Source organism: Chrysemys picta, chromosome 10 (assembly GCF_011386835.1).
Source record: "Chrysemys picta bellii isolate R12L10 chromosome 10, ASM1138683v2, whole genome shotgun sequence".
NCBI lineage: Eukaryota > Metazoa > Chordata > Testudines > Emydidae > Chrysemys > Chrysemys picta.
The window spans coordinates 10,447,144-10,464,335 of record NC_088800.1 but is presented as its reverse complement, the minus strand read 5'-3'; the positions used below and the strand labels follow the sequence as shown (position 1 = coordinate 10,464,335).

Below are 17,192 nucleotides of genomic sequence, written 5' to 3'. Positions count from 1 at the left end.
AACATTTCTAGGGGGGGAATGCTTTCCTTTTTGTTTTTAACTGGGCTTCTGATTGTCTGTTTAAATTAGGCTAATGTAATTAACAAAACCCAAAGATACACAGTTTGCAGTGATGGGTAAAATTAAGGTCACCCTTTGCTGCCTTAATCCAGCTGTATTGCCTAATCTAAATTTTAGCCATTAGGAGGAGAGTGTGTGGATTAGAAATGTCTTGCCAGTGTCAGGGTTAATGTATACTGACTGCCTAACTAGAGATAAATCCTGCAGACTTATTTGAATGTGGAAGTGCTTAATGAAATTTTGAGAAAAATGTGTTCCATTCCCCAGAACTAGGTCCCGGTCCTTTAGTGCTGGTTGGGTGGGTTTTGGTTTTTAGTACAAAAGAGAGAGAACTTTATAGTGAAATTATTTCTTCTGGATTTTCTCACATGGACCTTTTGGCTTAAACTCCCTTCGCTTAAAATTCGGTGATTTGTAATCCTTGAAAAATGACAGTATTTACATTTTGTTTTTCCATTAAATAAAAAAAATCTTTAAGGGGTTGGTTAGATAGTCATAAGATATGAAGAGCATTTCGATTATTTAAAAAAATGTTGACATTTACAGGCCAAGAGACTGGTACGCAGTTGCAAAGGTCATCAATGAGTAAACAGACATTAATGGTTAGCTGGATAACTAGTACATAAACAGGTCATATTAATAATTAACACCGGAAAACTGGCAGTTTACAGCAAGCTCATGAAAATAGTGGATAGAAGTAACTTTGGGAAGGGCAAGGACCAATATTTAAAGGCATATGGAATTAAAGCTAGAGGAAACCTAATTTTAAGACATTAATTTCTCACTCTTTCTTTCTCTCCCTTGCCTTCCCAACAAATTATTTTTTATTTCAGGCAGCCACAGTAAAGTTATTCAAATCATTGATAAAAAGTGTTGCACAGCTATATATTTTGCAATTGATTCTTACCCTGAGCTCACAATGCTCTCTGTTGACAACATCGCAGAATATGAAATGAAGAATTGATTTCATCCCCAAACTTATCTGTGTCTTTAAATATAGCCCCTCCTTTAGATCATTACTGAAAAAAATATATTAAAACATATAAATGTTGGAGTTTAGTATCCTATTGATGATCACGGAAGCTGTGTATTGATTCTCAGCAAAATGTATTTAAATTGCCAATGGTAAAAGTTTTACTAAGATTTTTTTTTTAAAAAAAACACCTGCATTCTCAGCATTTCTCTCTCAGATATGCCTTGAGGAGTGAGATTTTTGTTCATTTATGGTTAGCTCTTCAGCTCAACTGTGGCTTTTCTGTCCTATGGGTTTTCTTCCTGGTAATAAAAACGATGCAAAACTTGAGGAATGAATACTCACAAGGGACTGAATGGTAAGCATTATAATACTTATATATTAGATTCTATATGTATGTGTGGATGAATATTTGTAAAGATAAATGATGTTACTTTCAAGTGTGATACAGTCACAATAAAAAAAAGTGTATTTGAATCTTAAGTGCATTGTACCCAGTATGACATACTCATCTTGAAAATTACATTATTTAAGTTGGGTTATGTTATAATAACATCCAGCATCAGCTAAAAGGTGAATTCAAAACGAAGAACGGAGCGGAGGGAAAGAGAGAGAACAATAAAAGGGGTCAAAGCATCGAGTTACAGTAGATGGCATGTTACATCGCCCAGCAGAAAAGATTTCTGATGGTTGGGTTGGTGAACCAGGAGTGCTGTTATATGCCAGTAATGGTTAGGGAGAAAGGAATGGCTGACAAATATGGTTGGGTTGATATAGGAAAGTGTTGGATAAAGTGTCTTTCCCCATATTATAATCCCATGAGACCTTATCAGGGCCCGTTTGCATAGTATGTAAAAAAATCAAAGTGTGTTATAAATGGGTGTGGTCAGAAATTTATTTCAATTTAAAATATATTTTAAAAGGATGCCAATTCCAGGCCCAAGATGCCATGAAAAAAATATTAGAATCATAAAATACACCTCTACCTCGATATAACGCTGTCCTCGGGAGCCAAAAAAATCTTACTGCATTATAGGTAAAATCGTGTTATATCGAACGTGGTTTGATCCGCCGAAGTGCGCAGCCCCGCCCCGTGGGAGGGCTACTTTACCACGTTATATCCGAATTCGTGTTATATCGGGTTGCACTATAACAGGGTAGAGGTGTATTAGGGTTGGAAGAGACCTCAGGCGGTCATCTAGTCCAACCCCCTGCTCAAAGCAGGGCCAACACCAACTAAATCATCCCAGCCAGGATGTTAACGATGCAATCTGTATAGTTTACTTAGGCACAGTTCTTAGCTTTTAAACGAGACCACGCTGCCTATGGGCAAATCTGCAGAGAGAGCACACTAACAAGGTGAGCCTGTTTTCCCCTTAGAGCCAGCTTCTGACCACCAGCCAGCGTACAGAGGGCCAGCATCCTTGACACACTCTTACTGTGCCCCTTTAGGGGATTGGCCAACAATATGGCTCCCCAGAACCTGGCAGCCAAGGGAACTAAGCCAAAGGGTGCATAAGTCAGTGGGAATCTTTCCACTGCTTTCAATAGGCTTTGGATCAAGTCCAAGGAGGACAAGCACAGGGAAACCGATTGCCCTCTAATTCAGCTGTACAGGTGTATCTGTGTCCTCCAGCTCCCTTATGCACACATTCAGGGGCAGCCAACATCTGACCTCTAGTAAGTTTCTGTATTTAATTGACTTTCCGAGCACTAATTTCAAAGACATGTAAGAGGCAATTTTGCCTAGTAGTTGGAGCAAGGGACTGAGAATCAGTGGACCTGAGTTCTCACTCCAGCTCTACCATTGATTCCACGTGTGACCGTCAGGAAGTCATTTAATTTTTCAGCGTCTCAGTTTTCCCATTTGTAAAATGTAGATGATAGTTGCCTGCATTGAAGTGGTGTTGTGAAGCTTAATTAATTAATGTTTGTGATGTGCTTTTAGATCTCAGGGTATAATGTGTGATGTATTCCATTATTACTTATTATTATCATGCACCTCTGTAATTTGGAATTTGTTAAGCCCTGGATCCAAATCTGAACTTTGCAGTTAAGGCCAATCTAGGAACGTCTCTAGCCATTTTGCAGGCTAGGGCAGAAAATGTTTTGAACATGCCCCTCTTATCCCCTGCCCCAAATAGTTGAGAAAGAAAAAGCTGGGCAGCACCTCCCGGCTGCTACTTCTGCTCACCCATCCCTACCTAGAACCAGCTCTGGGCCCATCTGTAGCTCTAACTAGTATTGTCCCAAACATTAAAAAAAAAAAATTCCTCGCAATTGGCTGATAGCAGCAAGGTAAAGAGACAGTAACTTTCTGAAGTCCAACTTCAGAAGTCAATAACTGTGAAGTATGGAACAGTATCACGCAATTAGATCATCTGTAGAAATTAACGTATATGCTTCTGAGTTTGGTGATGACAAATATTATTTATTTTTGATGAGCCAATAAGATCACATATATAAATAATGGCATCCTAATTGGCAGCAATTATTTGTCCCCTTGCAGGACGTGAACAGATGTTTCTTTGTTTTTCCTGTACCGCTAAAGTACATCTCCACATATTATAGGATGTTGGTTTCAAAGGGAAAATAGTCAGACTTTTGAAATCCATCACCCGAATGGAGAGATTTACAGTGAAAACATTTGCAATGACTGTTTCATAACAATACATATTGACTACTTGTTTCTGTAACTCTGAAGATTCATTGTCCCAAAGGGTCAATAAATCTTGATATCCACCTCAAGAGAAGTCAATATTTGCTGGGTGTTTTTTATAAATAAAGCACAATGCCTTCTGTTTATTCAGAGTAATCATTGGTTTCTCAAAACATTTTTAATGGTTATACTTTAATACATGACCTATTCCTACATGCTTAAAGCTTTATTTCTTTCCCTCTTTCTTTCCTGACACAAGTGTTTCTTTCGATATTAATTTAGCTACAATTTTCCATATTCATTAAACTATCCATGTTATTCTTTAATACCATTCAGCACCATAATACTATTTCAATATATAGAAATCTTTTACTGTTTGACACAAATAGGGTTACTGAGTACAAAATATTTTAGCTGTATTGCTTGGAATATCTTAGAAGGCCATTCCACAGAGAACGGGAGAATACGCATGATAAAATACTGACACAGATGTAAATAACAGTGTTACGTGACATCATGATAAACAGTTCATGACCTAGCTCATGCGGGGGAGCCTTGCTCTTTGTGTGGGGGAGGCTGAATGGAAATGGTGGAGTTCTGCTGCACAAGCCGGGAGGCAGAGCCCACGTCTCTGATGACTCCCGGTGCAGCAAGGTGCGGAATGACTTGGGCCAAGGGAAAGAATAGGCCAGAGAGGAGTAGGGGCAGTGATAGGTGATCCACCCTGAAGTCCTTCCATCTCCAGATGGGGAATGCTAGAACCCTGGGAGCTAATGCCAGCCATTACGATGGAGTAACCAACACAGTGTGGCCAAGGTTTTCCTCCTAAGATCTCGCTGCTCAGTTGAAATAATTGAACTGTGTACCGAGAACAGCATTTTCCTCTACACGCTTCATCCTGCAGCCCTTTCTCATTCTCCTGAAGTCAACAATGGTTACTCTGATACTCTTGGGGCTGGTCTACACTGGGGAGGGGGGTATCGATCTAAGATACGCAACTTCAGCTACGTGAATAGCGTAGCTGAAGTCGAACTATCTTAGATCGATTTATCTTGGGTCCTCACGGCGCGGGATCGACGGCCGCGGCTCCCCCATTGACTCCGCTACCGCTGCTCGCTCTGGTGGAGTTCCAGAGTCGATGGGGAGTGCGTTCGGGGATCAATATATCGCGTCTTAACGAGACGCGATATATTGATCCCCGATAAATCGATTGCTACCCGCCGATACGGCGGGTAATCTGGACATACCCTTCGTTGATTTAGGTGGGGATTGGTCTTGCTTTGAGCAGGGGGTTGGGCTAGATGACTTCCTGAGGTCCCTTCCAACCCTGATATTCTATGATTCTATGAGTCTATGATAAGGATCAGGCCCAACGTGGAGGATCAGGCCCAAATTGTGGTCATCAATTATCCTAATGTGGAATAAAACCACTGACTATCACCATCACAACTAGACGCTCCACTACAGCGTCAAAATGTTTGAATACAAGCTGTGTTCGTGATAATCAGAAAGAAAATTTAAGCAGAGATATAAAAATGCAAAGGCATTACAAAGTGGTATACGCTTAAGAATAAAATGCATTGGCATAGTCACAGTTGTCTTTAAAAGCTTTGCTCCACTTGAAATGGCTTTGTCATTAGTGATTCTTAATGCATGAGATAGTGGTTTAGAATAAATCTTTAAGTAATTCAAAACAAGGACTCTTCAGTAAATAGTTGAAATTAAAGGGGGAGTTAGAGTCATCTGGTTTCCATTAGGATGATAAAATAGTTCACTTGAAACCTTTTACAAGATGCTTTGTTACTGGGAGGTGTCTGTGCATCTCACTCCATCACTAGCCATTTGACACAACATAAAAGGCTTCAAAAGCCATGCTAGGCCTCTTAATCAAAAACTAATTGTAATAGATATTGGGGAGTGTTAACACTGTGACCGCTAGGTTGTGTCTGCGGTATATAAGCAGGAGTGAACATTAAACACAACCCTGAGTTGATAGGGCTTATCTGAATTTCAGAGTTAAGTGCTAAGTACTGTAGGCCAGTATCTCCAAGCTATTGCTTTGTACCACTTTTGGAGTTAATTGCACTGTAGGACTTCATCTTCCTAATGAAATTTATAGCATTGTCAGGGAACTTGGGAGCCCGCTGAAGATACTGCTGCAGTTTACAAGAGTTCAGCGAAAGCACAGAGATACAAAGAAAATACCCCCGTCTGTATTTCAGAACCAAATGCATTTGCTTAGGGGGATCCTTTTCAAACCTTACTTGCTGCTGATCACAAAGATTATACTTCTGGCAAAATAAGGAGCTCCCCAAAAGATAGACGACACTAAAATAGTCACTAAAGTCATGTAGCCTCCTCGAAAACAATCATTACAAATGTTCACAGGAGTACTTACTGTGAGCATGTGAACAATGTTATTGATTTTACTGAATTCAGAGTAGGAATGTCACTGCTGGTTGTAATTTAATTCATGCATGTTCCAGATAATGTAGGGCTTTAATTTTACACATTATTGCTCCATTACAAACATGGGCCAAATCTGCTGCTGGTGTATATGAATTGGAGTCAATAGGAATTCAGATTCTGCTGTGATGAGTGTGGTGTAAGAACCTATATAGAATCAAGCTATGCAATTTACACCGGCTGAGGATCTGGCCCGTAGTGTAAAATACCTTCGACGCAAAATATATTAAACTTCTGCTGCTGTTATTTCTCATGAGCTCATTATGTATACTCTAACCTGTATACTACTCAAATCTCCAGACAGCTGTGTTCCTTTTTACTCCAATTTCAAACAATATAATTAAAAAAGGATTCGCTGAAATGGAGACACTTCTACCATTTACGCTGGAATGCCGGCACTATCCAAAATAAGCTAGTCTGTAAATACCAGATTAGGATCTGTGAAGCAAAAGCTTTTATTCTATAAAAGAACATTCAAAAGAAAATCTCAACCTTTCTTGCTGAAGAATAAGCTTTATTTGCCAAGCCCATAATTATCTTAAATGTTCTGAGAAGCTGGTGAGAGCTGCAAATGTTAAAACAAAACATAAGGAAACATTTTGGGAGATATAAATGGAGGTAGATAAAGATGGTGTTCTTTTCCCCCCTATTAGTTTACTATATAAATGGGAAGACATTACGGAGTTTGAAATTTAATTAACGTAATTGACTGAATTGCATTTTGCAGTAGTTATTGTCATTAGCAGCCTTGACCCCTCTGTCAAAAGGATGTGCTAGTGATTACTTCCAAGGGGTATTTATTATGAATATTAAGCTCTTCAATAAGTGCCATCAACATATTAAAATTCATTTTAACCACTTTTGTAGAAGACTGCAAATGCTGGGGGGAAAAAAAGGTGTCTAAATCATTTAATCTTGGTTCACATGTGGTCAAACCAGAAATAGAACAGGGGAGAAGAGGAGGGGGGATATAATGAAAGGGATACTGGATATATTGTCATGAAAATATGCTTAAAGGGCATTTGATTTTCAATGAAATCTATGCTGCAGGACCTGGAATATTGATGACTCTGGTTTATAAAGCATGTTTTTATGTAGGCTTGCCTTGTATCATTGGAGAAGTCTGATTCTTCAAGCTACATGATCATTTATGTTTGGGATTTTTTTACTGACTGTTTGCAGAAAGTGTATAATTAAGGTGGGCCAGAATTCATAAAGAGTATTTGGTTCGCAGGTGTTCTTACCTGTGCTACTTGTACCCACAACAAACAATTCAGGCTGGTATTTGATATCCCAAATTGTATCAGTCAAGCACCTGCCTTGGATAGGGGGAGAGCACACCTATTAATTACACTTCCAGGGTACACGACAGGCTGTGTAGAGTTACATCATTCTCTATTATGTTGTAACAGCTTAGATGATGCAGCTTTTTCTATTCAAGAAGACTCCTTCGTCTGATTGAGAAAAAGTGAAGTGTGGAGATGAGAGGGGATTGGAAACGGAAGAAAAGAGAATTTGACAAAGGAAGAAAAACCAAGAATTCCTCATCCACTCTTTACCATTCACCATGGGCTGGAGATAGAGTTTGAACATTGTCTACCTCCTGCATGCTCCCAACAAAGCAAACACTGAGATTCCCACAACTGTGAGCTACAGAATATTACTGTCAGGCCTTTTTGGCTCTAACCTCACCACTTCTTCCCTCCACTTCTCTTTGCTTTGAGCTTCTTTCTGCTGTTTGCAACAAGGCCATTGCTCTGCAGTGCGAAATGCAACTTGTGCTGAAAGTAAACACTTGACTAAATATATGCCAAGAATATATAAAGCTGGACCCTCAAGGTTTGCTAAGGCTCTCAAACTCATCTTCTATTGTCCTATTAAATTACAAGGATTTGACCCCTCAGTGTCCTAACTCAGTTTGGTAAGAGAAAAAAGAAAGAAAATTTCCATCATAAAAAAAATGATATTTTTCTTTGTAAATGTTTTGTTACTATGTTCAGCTGCAACAACTAATCTCAGCACATCAAACCACTGAAGAATCATCCATCAGACATAACTACTCATGGAAGAACAAGTGCAGGGTTAAGAGTCTGATTATCCTGATTTCTATTCCAGTCTCTGCCATTTCCTCTAAGGAGGGGATAGCTCAGTGGTTTGAGCATTGGCCTGTTAAATCCAGGGTTGTGAGATTAATCCTTGAGGGGGCTATTTAGGGGTCTGGGGCAAAATTAGTACTTGGTCCTGCTAGTGAAGGCAGGGGACTGGACTCAACTCAATGACTTTTCAAGGTCCCTTCCAGCTCTATGAGATAGGCATATCTCCATATATTAATATTAAATGAGTCAGCTCTCTGCCTTAGTTTCCACATCTGTAAAATAGGGATAATAATACGTTCCCTCTTACTTCACACGGGTTTTGCGAGATTAATTAGTTGATCCATACAATGCATTGCACATATAGAAATACTATATGATTGCTAAGCATTATTGACACAACTGGGCCAGATTAGAACTGGTGACCTGGAAGTAAAAAAGCAGAGTCTGAATACACTCCTAAGTAAAGTGAAAAGACAAACCCTTTCTATTTCTGAATACTGAGAAAATCCTTAAGGAAGCCCACTGATTACACTACTGAGATTTGTATGAACCAAGTAGGGTAAATAATTAAAACTACATTTTTAATTAATATAGCAGCGTCTGCTAACACAATATAGTTAAATTCGTGCCACTACTGGAGCTGAATGAAAGAAACTTGTCCTATTCCTGGTGAAACCATGAACATGAGCTTCTTGATTTTGATGTATGTATTACATATCCTGCTCTGTTGAAAGAACTTTTGGTTTGGTTTAGTCAAGAAGTACCCTCCGTTTCATCAAGAGCCTTGCCTTATATTCATATTTTCCAGCTTGAAAAAACCTCACTTTAGTGACAAAAATGTCTCTGGTGAAAAGAGAAGCAGGACATATATTATTTGTATTTATTTATTTGTCTTACTGTAGCAACTAGGAGCCCTAGTCATGGAGCAGGACCCCATTGTGCTGTGCAAAGAAAGAACAAAATGGCGCAGATAAAAAAATGAGGACTTAAAAAACCAGCTCAGTTAATTGAAGTATATAATTTTGCCACTTTGACATTGATATTATGTGCAAACACCTCTGTTTCATAGGAAAACAGCCCTGTCTGTGCACATAGGAGGTCAACGATAGCTTGCTGGACCATAAACTCTTCCTCCAAAACTGCTCCACCATCAATACTACTGCTTTTGGGCAGATTCAGCTGCATCTCCAACCCTGTGGAGTGGTGCAACCAGTGGATTCACGTATCCACAGATTCACCAGCCACACAGTGGTCCTTAGTAAGGCTGTGTGAATAATAGAATTTTTAGTTCCCTGACAATTCTGGGTGGGGGGTGGAGGGAATTGGTTCAGGTCAAACCAAAAATGAAATTTTCCAAGAAGTCCAGCATATCAAAAAGCCAAAAGATGTTTTGTTTTGACATTTTCATCTCAAAAGAGTTTATTTTGAGACGAAAATGTCAAAACAAAACATTTTGATTTTTTTTCCTCATTTTTGCCCCCAACCAAAACAATTTGGGGAAAAAACAACATGAATTCACAAAATAGTCCAGTGTCACAAATCTGCATTTTTCAATGAAAAAAGAAAAAAAAATGGAGGAGGCCAAAAAATTTAACCCAGCTCCACTTCTCAGGTTTCAGAGTAGCAGCCGTGTTAGTCTGTATCCGCAAAAAGAAGAATGTGTGTATATATATCTCCTCAATATATGTTCCATTCTATATGCATCCGAAGAAGTGGGCTGTAGTCCACGAAAGCTTATGCTCTAAAAAATTTGTTAGTCTCTAAGGTGCCACAAGTACTCCTGTTCTCCACTTCTCAGTACCCTAACATGCATTCCAGGCTTTATCAAGCCACAAGACTAAGGAGCAGGATTTGCACCCAGCCATTCAGAACAGTCAGTCAGAAGCCTAAGCACTAGTTCGTAACAGCTCCTTCCTGCAGAAGCACAGAATAGTGGGGTAATTAATCTTTTGGGGATCTACACAAATGACCATCTTTTATAAATGCAAGGGCTGGTTCATATTTCAAACACAATGTTTTGTATTAAACACCATCCATGAGAAAGGACACACCTGTGCCTGTCATACTGAACGGGTTGTGCTCCCCTAGCATTCCTGCAATCGACGTGGCATTCTGTAGTAGGGTGACCAGATAGCAAGCGGGAAAAATTGGGACGGGGGTAGGGGGCAACAGGAGCCCATATGAAAAAAAAGCCCCAAATATCGGGATATCTGGTCATCCTATTCTGTAGCCTTCCGTCCATCATAGAAGTGCAAGTCCAGTGTCCTTATTTCAAGGTGACATCTTTGTGAGCTCCGCTCCTCTGGGGATAAGCAGGCATGAAAGAGAAAAGAGATGTGGGGGTGTGCTTGCCAACAGAAAGATGGAATGGCATGACCCTTGAAGGCCACCATATTGTGGTAATCTGAGAACCCTAACACTGCTGGGGAAGGAGTTTAGTGTGCAAACCGTTAGACTGCATGGCAAGCTGCCAGAGCTATTCTGTTCTATTCTATTCCAGGCTGCAGTGCCATGACCATCACTGTGATATCTGAGTGCCTTGTTGAATTCTAGAAGTCAGATTGAAAGGAACTCTGTTTCTCTCTCTCCTTCTCAAGAGAGAATCAGCAGCAATGCCAACAGCACGCAGCTCCTGTGCAGATCAGTAATAAACAAGGAACTCCAACCAAATAAGGTGTCTCAGCTGTTCCCAGGGACTAATGTCCCAGATTTGAAAAGAAAGTGTCATTGTGCTATCATCAGAAAACAAAAATGTCCTGGGCCTACATTTTCCAAAGAGACTGGTGAATTTGGGTGCCTCCATTTTGGGGTGACCATGACCAATTTGAGACAAAAGGGCTTCATTTTCAGGAGGTGGGTACTTAGCACGTTCTGAAAATAAGACCCCTTTACGGTGTCATAACTTGGGCACTCAAAGTCACTAGCCACTTGGAAGATGAGGGCCACACTGTTTGGTGAGTTGGACTCACATACAGCAGAGCCACAGATTTATCAAAAGCCAGGATTATTTCTGCTGAGGTGCTTTTGTTTGTTTGTTTTTTAAACTCTCCCAGTAGAAAGGAAGGTGTCACACTGACCGGGATTATTGCATATCCAAATTTCTCTCACATCAGGTCTACCCGAGACCATGGCCGATCCCTCTCTTTCCTCTGTCTCACCTACAGAAAAAATGGGAAAGGGGGACACAACACACAACAAAAGTCAGACTTAGCATTAATCTTCTCAGTGGCCTCTCATTACTTTGCCAATAAGATGATCTTCCTCATATCACACTTCGATATATTTGACATCTGTCATAAAGCTCAGGTCACACATATCTGTCTTCTGGTAAAATGAGTCATCTTACAGTGTCCTCGAGTCTACTGTTAGGGTCTTTCCAGAAATAATTATTGACATGTTGTCAACACATCCAGCCTACCGTATTAATAAGAGTCATAAATTACTAGCTTTTTTTCTCCTCTCTCTCTAGCAAAGTAATGAAGCAACATAACTACAGCAGCAAACAGAATAGGTACCCAGCAATGAAGTTGTGGATCCAAACATACAAAGTGGCAGCTTTCTGGAAGATAAATATATTAATTTTCTCTTTTACAATCTCTTATTTGAGTGAGTAACTAGCTCCAGGAACCATTCACCACTGGTACAGATTTCCCTCTTCCTTGCAGTAGCCTCACTGTTACATCAGTTATTCTATATCCTCGAGGTAAAAAAAAAAATGCAGTCTCCAAATACTGTAGCAGGATTTTAAGTAGAGCTGGATAATTTTAATTTTTCTGACTAGTTATGGGTTGAAATGATCCTTGGCAAACCCATTAATGCCAGTTGAGGGATGAATTTGAGCTTTTATGGGTAGCCATACAGACCAGTATATGGAAAATCTAACTTCATGCTTCATGACAAACTTGATGTTCTGCAGTGGTCAGGAAGACTCCGTCCTGTAAAGCATTTTACCGTTGTCTTAGGTACATTCTAGGGTGTTTATCTATTTAGGTTGTTGCTTCCTCTGAAACTTGAGGTATTGCCCACTGTTGGAGGCTTAGTGGACCAGTGGTCTGATCCACAATGGAAAATGTTGTGTTTTTGTTGAATTCTTCATATGTACCACCCAACTGAGTCATAGAGTTCATGGCCAGAAGAGACCACCAGATCATCTAATCTGATATAGCACAGGTCACCCAACAACCCAAATTAGACCAAAGTAGTACAACCCTCAGAAGACTAAAGCGTTGTGTCCCACAGACAGAGAATAGGAGGGAGGGAGTTCTGCCAACTCCTTTGTCTCCTGCAATCAGGGAACTGATTAAGTGAGATATACAATGATGATCAGATAGGTGGATAGAACCATATTGCCGGAGTATCCTCCTTCAAGGCCATAATACGCTATGGTATATCCAGAAATCCCAGCAGGGATATTATCTGGAGTGAACACTGGTGCACATTCTTCCCTAGGTTGCTGACAAATATATTGCTTATGTGGGTACTAATTCCACCTACTTGCAACTGTCACTGGCACAGGATTCTCTTGCTCCATGTGTACTTGATTGCTAAGCAGAATGTAAAATAGTGTGCCAAGATCTGCAGCACTGTACTTAGGAGCGCTTCACATGTGTGCACTTTCACTGTCATGTGTAAAATGCCTCAACATGATTGTTTCACTAGGATCTGGTGCCAGTGCAAATGGCAACTATCCCAGAAAGGGTGTTCATTTTGCACTGGCAGGCACCGCATGACTGTCATGCTGTAGAACATTAAGTACTTTTCGCAAGAAGGCTTTGGCATGTGCGTACGCTGAGGGGGAAAAAAATCTATTCCACTGAATGTCGTCCACAGACAGCAGATGTGCTTGGAAGAAAATTCCACCTTCTTGCCAGAATCTAATGAGATGCCCCATGCCCATCATAGGTGTGAAGTGGTATCTCTTTGTGTCACTGAATAAAGTCCCAGCCTTGGAAAAAAAAAACCTTCCTCATTGTGAATAACCCTTATTTACCCATTGACTTCAACTGAGGAAGGTCTGTGCACATGAGCAAGATTTTACAGGCCCTTTGGTGGCAGAAATTCTATCCAAAACCAATGATGTTGCATTTCCAATGCTAACATTGGCATTTGCACATACACGAGAGAGCTGAGCCTGCCCAAAGCTTATTAATAAGCTGGTGTCTGTCCACTTACATTGTCGTCTTCCCCCCTTTGAGTCACATAGGAGTGATTTGCAGAAAAGCAAAGTTGAGCTTCATTTTTAAAACAAGAACTTTAAGTCAGACAGTTCAGGCTTGACACACACTCTGTCCCCTTTGCTGCAATGAAAAGGGAACAATGAGGTGTCCTAACAGGGCGGCCTCTTTTCCTGGGGAATCCCAGGTGGCATAAAATTGGAATAATTGACTGTATGCCACGCCACCCCACCTGCCCATCTTCTCCGGGCATTGCAGAATGCGATGGGCATCCTAGGGACAGAAGCAGGCATGGCCAGAGTGTTGAGCAATCCTATGCCAACAGAATGACCTCTAGCAAGTCTTTTCAACTGGTGCAAATTAAAGCAGCTCTGAACTTGCTTTAATTGATGCCAAGGATCCTACCGATATTGGGGGGTGGGGCAAAACGCAGAAAGCTGTCGATGTCTCCCCCCCCCCCTCCGGCTTGGGTGCAGAGCTCTGAGGAGCTGGTCTTTCACCATTAATTATAACAGCGTTTAAATTAAGTAATTGCTAAGTGGCAAGGAGGGGAGGGAAGGGCCTATAGGAAGTCTGAGAATATTTCACCAGGTGATATTTTTTAAACTGCATGCTATTTGGTGCATTCCAAAAGGCAAAAGGTTTGCTCTTCAGAAGGCAGGATAAAAGCCATACCTGGCAAGTATAGTTTAGCAGTATGTAGAAAGAGAGATGATCGTCACTGAGGCAGGGAAATCCGCTCCTCTCCCTTCCCCCTCCCCTCTTTCAGCTAGCGTGCTTGAAACGTTTCTGTTCACTTCATCCTCAGACACTGAGGACCACACACTTATGGTGTTGTTTGCAGTTTTCTAAGCCTAAATCCAGCATGCATGCATATGTCTGTGGGTGGGAATGACTGGATAATGTTACCACGATGGTGGATGATAATATTTCTACCAATTGTTAAGCTTCTTAAGTCTCCACTTTGTGAATGTTTCAGCCTATCGTTTTCAGAAAAATGTGGTCAACGTGCCTAGGTAAAGGTAAGGTTTGATAATGTATTCACATTAGACTATCTAGGCATCTTCAGCTCACTCCATAGAGAAGTCTGTGCAAATGCACTTTTATGAGCAGTTCAGGGATCAGTTCACTACTCTTTTGTGTCAGTACAGCTATAAAATTGGGTTGAACAATTAAAGGTTTCTCTCCATGGAGATGCAACATATATTGCAAAACCACAGATGTGACATGTACAGAACTGTTTAAAAAGACTTGCTTGTGTGTAACTATTCATGGGCTGCTATTACTTTTACTAGGAGGCATTTGGAAAGTATGTGAGGATCAAATGAATGTTATTGTTCTTGCTAGAGCTTGAGATCCTTTTTTTGATGTGTTAGGAAAACAAGAGTGGTGAGGTGAAAGTGAGCATATTCTTTATGCTTCAAAGGACTCAAAAGGCCTGATTCTCTTCCCTTACCACGGTGTAAATCATTTGTCATTCCTTCACTTTCATATTTGCATTAGTGTAAAATTGGGTTAAGAGATCTTGAATGACTAGAAGCTGAAAGAAATGAAACAAGGAAGTTAGCAGAAAAGCCCTCCTGGACACCAGGAAAATGGCAGATAGCGTACTATTTGCATGGGACTATCTATAATAGACGAGTGACAACTGGGAGGATACTCCTATCCTTTGTTTTTCTATTTTATCTATCAAGACGTTCTAGATGATCGTCTCATGTCCTGAGTACAGCAACCTCATCCCCCTCAACTCCATTCAAAATGCAGCTGCTAAAAGCATCCTGGTTGGCCCATCGCCCTACCCGCATCACCCTCCTCTTTAAGACTCTCCATTGGCTTCTCCTTTGCATCAGATACAAACTTCTTGTTGTTACTTTCAAAGCCAATTCACAATTTAGCCCCGTTCTGTCCATCCCATTATATCAGTGTGATGTCAACCCCCTCCATTGCTCTGCCAACCTTGATTATCCACTTCTCCCTTAAGCACCTTCATGCTCTCATGCTGCCTGAAAACACCTCCTCGAGCTCCATAAAGCAACCACAGTATCCTCCCTCCAGTGCCTCCTTAAAACTCCCCTCTGCCATGATGTGTATGGAAATCTGCCATCTGATAACAGCTAAGTAGGTGGCATATTGTGATTCCTGCTTATTACACCTACAAATTGTGCACACAGACTATACTGAAACATCTGATTATTAATAAAAAGCAACAGAGGGTCCTGTGGCACCTTTGAGACTAACAGAAGTATTGGGAGCATAAGCTTTCTTGGGTAAGAACCTCACTTGTTGCATCTGAAGAAGTAAGGTTCTTACCCATGAAAGCTTATGCTCCCAATACTTCTGTTAGTCTCAAAGGTGCCACAGGACCCTCTGTTGCTTTTTACAGATTCAGACTAACACGGCTACCCCTCTGATACCTGATTATTAATGTTACCCATCCCTCTGTAGCCCTACTCCATTTGTTCCACCTTCTTATCTTTCAGGGCCTGATCCAAACTGCATTGAGTCAGAGGAAACTACGCCATTGGAACAGGTCCTTAGACTGTAATCTCTTTGGAGCATTTACTACTGTCCTGATTTTAAGAAGCGCTAAGCACCCACATTTCCCATTTACTTCAAATGAAATTGTGAGTGCTCAGCACCTCTGCAAATCAAGATCTAGATGTTCGGATAGTGCCTGTCACCATCCTATCCCAACATGATTGGAGCCTCTCTAGGTGCTCCTCCAGAATAAACTATTAATAGTAATAATAGTTTTGTCCCCATCACATTATCTGAAAGTTCCCCATGTTTTTCAAAATCAAAATAACAATAGCCCTGTCTTTGACACTGGCCTGTAGAAGAACCAGCTTGTTTAGTTTATGGGGAAATTTTGTGTGTGTGTTTGTGAGGGAGAGAAATAACAAAGAACAGATTGAGGGAAAGCTAAGTAAAAGAAAGGACTTCTGTATTTAGTTCTGAAAGCAGAGAGGTACTTGTCTCTTGCGGGAATGCGTTCATTGGTCTAGGTCCACCTCCTTTGAATGTACCTTTTCCTGCTGGCACAAGCATCCCCATATTGGCTGACAGTTTCATTGGTCCAGCTGGACTGTGGGTGTCTTGGGAGGTTTTAATAGATGGTTTCACCTCGACCTTTTTAGGCAGTATATGTTCATACTATGGGCAGAGACCTTTTTGATCAACAGTCAATTCAAATATATAAGTCTGGAGAATTGTTAAGATGAGCAAAATATTTCAAGAAGCTTCTGCCTTTTGGAACCTAAAGCACTGGAATCTCACGAGGAACTTGGCAGTTGGTGGCGTGTTGCATTTTTATTTGTTTGTTTGTTTGTTTAAAAAATTATATTGGTTAAAAGAAGAACAACCAAGAAATTCTCATTATGGGGAGCACAGAGACTTGAAATAACTGGGTTTTGATATTTGCCATATTGCACTTTACTTTTTCCTCAGCACAGGGTGCCAGCTTGTTTCTTCAAATTAAGACAATATGCTTATAGTAATGAACCTTATTGGCCATCTATCTTCCTTTTGTAATCTGGCTCTCATCAAGCTGAAATGAAGCCATTTCTTCTGACTGTGGCTGATTAAACACAGAGTAAACCTAGATCTCTAAGGAGGCTCTAATGATTCTCCACAGACCTAATGTCAGCCCGGCACCTGCAGCATTCAGCTTCCCCATTTCCATCATAAAATGAAGCATCTGTTACAGAGAAGTGTTATCTTTTTATCATTGATGGTATCTTTCTGTTTGAATTCACCTACCCCAT

The 17,192-nt window shown here is 40.6% G+C and overlaps 1 long non-coding RNA gene across 1 annotated transcript in view; it reads left to right on the top strand.

Moving 5' to 3' along the window:
• The first annotated feature begins 767 nt into the window (after positions 1 to 767).
• Positions 768 to 17,192, top strand: part of LOC112059175 (uncharacterized) — an 86,976-nt gene continuing 70,551 nt past the window's right edge. The window contains exon 1 of the long non-coding RNA XR_002888408.3: positions 768 to 1,391. This is a non-coding gene — a long non-coding RNA (uncharacterized LOC112059175). The remainder of the gene's footprint in view (positions 1,392 to 17,192) is intronic.